The sequence below is a fragment of the Ceratotherium simum genome, chromosome X, assembly GCF_057802395.1.
Source record: "Ceratotherium simum simum isolate JZ-2026a chromosome X, ASM5780239v1, whole genome shotgun sequence".
In the NCBI taxonomy this organism is placed as follows: Eukaryota; Metazoa; Chordata; class Mammalia; order Perissodactyla; family Rhinocerotidae; genus Ceratotherium; species Ceratotherium simum.
The window spans coordinates 9,214,620-9,223,140 of NC_141940.1; the positions used below are offsets into that span (position 1 = coordinate 9,214,620).

An 8,521-nucleotide genomic window follows, 5' to 3' on the forward strand; every position below is an offset into this window, starting at 1 on the left:
TCAAGGGAGCTGGCTGACAAATTTAATCTACTCATTAAATCCATTACCTAGGCAGACAGTGTAACTGATTATTGGAGATAACATTCTTAATGCTTCTTAACACTTGTCAGCTTTAAAATTCAGAAGCCAAGAGAGGAAGTTGACTGAAAAGTTAACTAGATATCAAAAGGAAATGAAGCAATAACTCACATTAATTCATTTTAGGAAACATGGACCTCAGATGACTATTACTGAAAGTGATTCTTTTTTAATAAAGCTACCATTTATTAATCATTTACTGTGTGACAGGTACTTTATTAATGTCCTCTCGTTTAATCCTAAAAATAACTCTGCCAGGTAGCTATTATCCTCCAATCACAAATGAAGAAACTGAGGTGCAGAGAAGTTAATAACTTGCTGAAAGTATACAGCTAAATAAGAGGTGGTGCATCATTCTCACCTTTTTCATGATTGTGGTCAAATAACACCTTCTTGGCGAGGCCTGCACTACTACTCTATTTAAATTTGCAACCACCACCTCTCAGCACACTCTTTCCCTTCCTCTGATTTATTTTTATCCATAGAACTTACTAGCCTCTAAATTACTATAATTCACTCATTTATTCCATTTATTGTCCGTCTCCCTTCTCTACAAGGTCAGTTCCATGAGGCCAGGGGTTTGTGCCAATTTTGTTAACTGCTTAGCCCCGGCACTGAGCACAGGGCCTGACACATAGAGGGGTTTCAATAAGTACTCAGTGAATGTGGAACAGGGATCCATGAACCAGAAGGGAAATGAGGGACAGCAGAAGTTACTGTGTATACTTAATTACTGTCTTCTTATTTGACACATTGGATTTTAAAAGTGGTGGAATTGGTAGTTATTACCCTGAACATTAGTATATAACCATACAGAATTATTTTCATTATTCTATCCTCTAAGTACTTTCTCTGCCTATTGCATTAGCTACCATAACATGGTAAAAACAGTATACTTCCTTACCCTGAATCAGATAGCCTACTTTTACAAGCACATTTTAGAGGAGGAAGAGGGAAGAAAAACAGTGTGTTTTCCTTGGTCACTACTAAGTAGCCTGAGAGTATGGGAATGATCCCTCTTTCCTGAGATACATTTACCGAGACTATTCGATTTTGAGGCAAACGTGATAGAGGGTCACAAACAGAAAACTACTGTACTCTGGTCTACCTGCAAGGCACAAGCACGTGCTTCCACAAAGCCTAGAATATTTGATTAACATATCAGGTAAAACAAACACATTTGCTCAAGGAGATACTTATATAGGGAATAAGATCCAGCAACTGAAATCAAGAGCCTAGCAAAGACAATGTTCCTTTCTTGACACTCCCCTCCCCCATAAGGCTTTGCAGAAAGCACACTAAAGCGTTGCCTTACACATGGGTCCAGTCGTGAGTATGAACTATACCAAACTTGGCATTGATAACACCCCATGAAGAACCTTCACCAGTAAATTTACCAGAAGTACATTTTTTCAGAAATAAATCAAAAGAGCAAAATAAAATAATAGAATTTTACAGTCGACAAAACAGAAGATTTAGACTTGGTCAGAAGTCTTCCTTCTAAGGTGAGATAGCCAGGAAAAGAAAAATGAAGCACAGTGTAGGGGTCATATTTGGAACAGAAAATGAACTCTTAAAGGATAAGGGACATTTTGAGGTGGGAAGGAAGGAATTTGACAGTCCATGTTAACATGACTCAATCCCCTTTGAAAGTGGCTGACGACTTCATTTGCTGAAAAGGTGAGAGTAGGCTGGGTCTGCCTATTCCCTGGGCCTCTGTTTCCTCATGTGTAATGTGAAGTTGACAACCTTGCCATGCCTCTCTCCCAGGATTTTTATGAGGCTCAAAGAACATACTTCCTGAAGACATTTTTTTAACAGGTTAATTTGTATTTCACATGAGGATAATGAACAGTCTATTCTTTAGAAGCAGCAAAGAAAATATAGAATTTCCCAAAAGGATTATTCATTATTCAACAACTGTAGCCTCCTATTTCAGAGGCAGGCAGGTCCCAGTACCCCTGGGTCTGTTAGGAACATTGAAAAGAGGATATAGAGCCTGCCCAGGCACCTTCATCATCCCATATCTAAGACTTTTGTGGGAGGAGCGAGACTCAATGAGGGGCTTGTGGCTGCCACCTGCTGAGAAACTGTCTTATTCCTTGTGGGGCTGATTGATATTGCTAAGACGGGGTAGGATATACACATTCTGCAATAGCAGGCAGGGTTGACAGGCATGAAGTTGTTGTCCTTCGCTCACCCAGCACTTTTCTCTCCTGTATCATAAAGGCAGAATGGGGCTTGACAAACAAGAAGAACAACTGGTAGGTGTGAACTGCAAATAGAATAGCCACTATATATTTTTAGACTGAAGTTATATTTGAGAAAACACTGATTCCTCTTTTGTTTTTGCAAACAACCTGCTTCTTCCTGCCAAGGTTAAAACCTGTGCTTAAGTAATGTAAGAAAAAATAAAAAGGAAATAGATGCTTTGCGTACCATTTTAATTTCCTGAGGAAGGAAGGAGCAGTCTAGTAAGAAACTATTTTAGAGAGAGCAATCATAGGTTAAAATAGGTTCCAAGGTCTACTTTTACCTCTTCCTCCTGATGTTTTTTGGAGAAAACTATTGAGAGCATTTGGAGGATTAACTACACACATTGCAGCACTGCTATAAAGGTCTAATGTGTCAGTCCATTTCCTAAACTCTCCAAACTCTGATATAAGATACATCCCAGCATTTATCACAGTACACCTCTTACTCTCAGGATTTTTATACTTGTATTTACCTTTAGACTTACAGTTTCTTGAGGTCAAGGATTATATAGAACTCTTAAAACTTAACAACAACAAACAAACAAGCCAATTCAAAAATGGGCAAAGGACTTGAACATACATTTCTCCAAAGAGGGTATACAGATGGCCAATAAGCAAATGAAAAGATGTTCAAGCATCACTAATTATCAGGGGAGTGCTAAGACTAAGGGGACAGGAGAATGGGGAATTATTATTTAATGGGTAAAGATTTCAGTTTTGCAAGATGCAAAGAGTTCTGGAGATGGATGGTAGTGATGGTTGCACAACAATACGAATGTACTTAATACCACTGAACTGTAATTAAAATAGTTAAGATGATAAATTTTGTGTTATATGTATTTTACCCACAATAATTTTTTTAAATCAGTTTATGAGTATGCAAACATTAGTATGGGATATTCATCCACTGAATGATTTAATTTCCTAATTATTTTGGCTCACTCTAATTTTTAAAAGTCCAGTGCACTATCCATTGAACTATGGAGCTAAGTCTAATTTTTCAAATAAGCTATATTCCCTAAGCCTACAAAATGTCAAAATGAGAGTCAGCTAACGGGAAATGTCCAAGGTGTCAAGTACTGTGCAAAAGGTGTACCCCCAATAACAAATAAAATGATAGCAAATGAAAGAAATAAATAGGATGAGTAGCTTTGGGGGTTCTCTAGAGACAGGGGAAGATGTTTGAGAATATGAAATATCTGTGCACAATTGGAGCTAAGGATGAAAGGACAGATCTAGTGAGAAGTGATTTAATGAGATACTGGGTGCAAGTTTCAAGAGACCTGTTAGTGCTTGCCCTTCTTCTCAAGCCTAGAAATTCACGTGTCCCTAGTAGTTTGCAGGACACAATCAACTAGTATTTTACACTTTCAAGGAAAATGGAATGTACAAGAAATGGATGGCTAACTGCTTTGAAGGCGTAGTGAAGGAGAAGTGAGTCAGTGAATTTGGTGACCTGAACTCCAGATTTTCTCCAGGCAAAGGATATTTGAATGTTTCTGGTTGTAGGCTACCCATGAGAAAGATCAAGAAAGGGAAAGTTGAAGGCAACGCAAGATGCCTACAGTACTAAGAGGGGAATAAGGGAGCAGGCAGACACTTGACTTTGTGGACTGCACATATGAGAAGCCTAATGGAGGGGAACGGAAAACTCAGAAGAACTGTTGAAGTATCCAGGAGGCAAAAAGTCAGCTTTAAATTAATGCCAGACACAGAAAGAAAGCACAAATAATCTGATCACCAGGACAGCATCAGTCAAAGAAAAACTCTCATGCTTCCTTTACTTTTCATTCCCTCTACTCCAACCCTGGAAGGGTCAGAAGTATCGTTGGCGAGGTAGAAAGAATAGAAGCTGTAGATGGGAAAAGCCACAAGAAAGCTGCCACTCCTGCTTTCCCAACTGCAGATTTCCTCTTGGAGCATGGCAGAACTTGGGGAAGAGAAAAAGTCTGATTTAAAAGAGGATTCAAATCACAGCAATTATACTGCGCAGGGAATTTTAATTCTTAAATTGAGAGTGGTTCTGTTGGTTTTGATTGGTTTTAGTTAAAGTGATGAAAAAACTGTATTGCGTAGGAATGACCAGAAAGATCCTGCCACGGTTAGAATGTGGGGGAGAGAAAGCACCGAGGCCACAGAAAAGATTTAAAGGAACAGTGGGAAAAACAATAAGGTTTCTCTATAAGTACATCCTATGAGTTTTACTTTCTTATTGTAATAGCTACACATACATCCTATATACTTTTGGGGGAATTACTAAAATATTAAGAAATATAAGTAATTACAAAAGCTAACCAAATGGTCTGTCTGAAGAAAATTCAACCTAATTTTTGGAAATGAGTACAAGTATGTGAAAGTCTGGTAACAAATATGTTTTAAACATCATTGAAGTTGCCATTGCTGCAACAAACAACTTAGATAAGACATTTCTATGAAGCTAATATGTCAGGACATTCTGGAATTTTCTGAATATTTTTCTTCATATCCATTAACCTGTTTTCATAAGCTACATTTTCTCCAAAGACTCATGGTCCCTAACCTTAATTCTGTAACTGGCTAAGAGGAAAAGCAAAATGACAACAACAAAATTATGTAATATCAGCTTCCTATAACATAGCTAGATGTTTGAGCAATTGCAGACTAAACATTCTTAACTGCTTTTGGAAAACTGGAATTTGGTGCAAGTGCAAACAAATGTTTCACAGTCCTATGCATGTAATAGGTGCGAAAATAACCTAACATAGTTTAGGGGTAGCACACAGTGATCATGAAAGTTTGGAATGACTCTTGCCTTTGGGGTATTGAGAAGAAATATAGGGCTAGCTCAAACAAAGCAAGGAAAGAGGTGTAGAGGACACACCCAGAAGCCCTCTAAAGTTTTAATACACCAGTTAATCTATCATGGATTGCAGTACATAATGTTCCTTATACAAAGACTCCTATGACAAATTTCTCTAAGAAATGAGAACTAAAATTAAGTTCATTTAGGGAAAAAAACTAACATTATTTCTCCTACTAACAATAATGAAAGCTCTGGGACCCATCACATTACCATCTTGGCCCTGACCGCTAGAGAGAACAGAGCCAAATTCTGTGAACAATTGGTATGGTTTCCTCATCCAGGAGTTTTGGGCCTTGTTTTTGTCCTCTCCTCTAACTACTTGGTTGCTGTCTCCCTCCTTGTGTTAAGTATTTGTTATTGTACTCTCTCTGTATCATCATTGTAAAAGGCCTCTGAAGTCGTAATTTGGAAATAGGCAAGACATGCATAAATCAATCAACAAAGGATGAAGTAATAACTATATGTGTGATTTGGGGTACATAGAGCAATCAATTTAGTGTTCAAAAATATATTAGGAAATCTTCCTTAAAATTCTCTTCTCCAAATATTTCTTCTGCCTGGTGTCAGACATTTCATAATCTCTCCTCAATGAACTATTTCTTTGGACTATCAGATTAATCAACATTAACATGTTGCTCATTTATAAAGCATCATCCCTGCTAGACATATATGAAAAGTGAAGCCTCAAAAAATAACCAGTGTTTCCTGCAGACCCCTGTATCAGGCCCTGGGAGCCTCCCACACCGGTCCAGCACTGTGCCCTGGCCCAGGTAATGCTGAATATTCACATGCAAAAGAATGAATCTAGACCCCTATCTTACACTACTTATAAAAATTACCCCAATATGGATTAAAGACTTAAATGTGAGATCTGAAACTGCAAAACTCCTAGAAGAAAACATAGGGAAAAAGCTCCTTGAAATTGGTCTTGGCAAAGATTTCTCTGGATACACCAAAAGCACAAGCGACAAAAGCAAAAATAAATGGGACTACATCAAACTAAACAGCTTCTACACAGCAAAAGAAACAATCAACAAAATGAAAAGGTAACCTACAGAATGGGAGAAAATATTTGTAAATCATATATCTGATGAGGGGTTAATATCCAAAATATATAAGAAACTCATGCAACTCAATAGCAAAAAAACAAACAATCCAATTCAAAAATGAGAAAGGACCTGAATAGACTTTTTTCCAAAGGAGACATACAGATGGCCAACAGGTACAGGAAAAGATAGTCAACATCACTAATCATCAGGGAAATGCAAATCAAAACTACAACAAGATATCATCTCACACTTTTTAGAATGGTTATTATCAAAAAGACAAGAGATAAATGTTGGTGAGGATGTGGAGAAAAGGGAACCCTTGTGAGAAAAGGGATTGGTGAGAATGTAAATTGGTACAGCCATTATGGAAAACAGTATGGACATTCCTCGACAAGTTAAAAATAGAACTACCATATGATCCAGTAATCCTACTTTTGGGTATATATATATGAAGGAAAAGAAATCACTATCTTGAAGATATATCCGTACCCCCATGTTCATTGCAGCATAATTCACAAAAATCAAGACTTGAAAACAACCTAAGTGTCTGTTGACAGACGAATGGATAAAGAGGTTGTGGCATATATATACAATGGAATATTATTCGGCCATAAAAAAGAGGGAAATTCTTTCATTTGGGACAACATGGATGAACCTTGAGGGCATTATGATAAGAGAAATAAGTCAGACAGAGAAAGACAAATACTGTATGATCTCATATGTGGAATCTAAAAAAGTTGAACTCATAGAAAGAAAGAGTGGAGTGGTTGTTGACAAGGGCTGGGTGGTGGGGTAAATGGGGAAATGTTCGTCAAATGGTACGACCTTTCGGTTATAAGTTGAATAAGTTCTGGGGATCTAATGTACAGCATGGTGACTATAGTTAACAATACTGTATTGTATACTTGAAATTTGCTAAGAGAGTAGATCTTCAATGTTCTTACCACAAAAGATAAAATAGTAATTATGTGAGGTGATGGATGTGTTAACTAACCTTATTGTGGTAATTATTTCACCATATATACATGTGTCAAATATATACATTGTACACCTTAAACTTCCACAATGTTATTTGTAAAATATATATCAATAGAGCTAGAAACGAAAAATATTTATGTCTTGGTGTAAAAAGAAGAAGAAACATTTGGGTATATAAATTTTAATTATAAATAAAGACTTTACATTTCTAAATAAAATTTAAAAAATAAAACAGAGGAACAGACTTCTTGGTAAAATAAATTTTTATTCAAATTGGCAACCAATCAACAGTCATTTACCAAGGATGAGATCTGTATTTCATTTCTCTTTATGTACGTGTGTATGTATATGCTTATGAATAGAGGCAGTATTAAAACCTAAAAAAAAAGGATCCTGAAATTATTGAAAAAAGTTTAGTCACTCTGAATAACAATGTAGCCATTCAGCTAACCAAGCCATAATTTGTTAATTGGGTGGTATTTCAACTGTTGGAACGTGATCAACAATCCTAGCCACGGTATTAAAGGCAAAGCTTTAAATGCATTGAATAACCTAAGTATGAATGTTAAAAATCAAAGCAAGTTAAAGATATGCATCAAGTCTGTGAGGATTTTTTCTGTGTTTCCCTTAAGTCCACTGTGCGGCTGGTTGGACAGGGATTGTTAATAAACATGACCATTACTAATGACCAAATGCTTAACATTGGTATTACAGACCTTTCCAATGCGTTTCTTGTGGGAAATGGAAACACCAAAGTTCAAGTTTTGAAACTCCTTTTGAATTTTCCTGGAAATTCATCCATAGCAGATGAACTACTTGGTACCTGAGTGGATTCACCATTCCTTTCCCTTTATTATGGCCGTCTAGCAAAGGAGATTCTTCTTTGAGTACTTACATTATTTCAGAATATAAATAACTGCCTCCAAATCCAAGGCCATTTAGCTTCTCAATCTACTTTCACTAAAGATTCACTGTTCTTCCTGTTTTATGGAGAAGAATGTGCCCAGAAAATGAGAGCTTTAGTTTACCATCATGATGTGGATGTGAGGGAAAAAGTTCTAACAATAATAATGAAATTCTGATTAGTCATATGTTTCCAAAGAGTAATGCAGTCTGGACCTAATGCACATTGTAAATTTCTTATTTTCCATCTTCTTTGTAAAGGACTTCTTTCAGCTGCTGAATTTAAACAGTAAATCTCATGTTTCATCAATACAGTTATAACTTGCCATGGTCTTCCAGTTTATTTAGGACTATTTTATTGATACCAAATGAATATTAGAACTTGTACTAAAAACATTTATTTATTTTTATTTTGC

General features: G+C 36.5%; 1 pseudogene; it reads left to right on the forward strand.

Annotated features, from left to right (window-relative positions):
• The first annotated feature begins 2,312 nt into the window (after positions 1-2,312).
• LOC101389326 (armadillo repeat-containing protein 10 pseudogene) lies at positions 2,313-8,284 on the forward strand (annotated as a pseudogene).
• Positions 8,285-8,521: the final 237 nt, after the last annotated feature.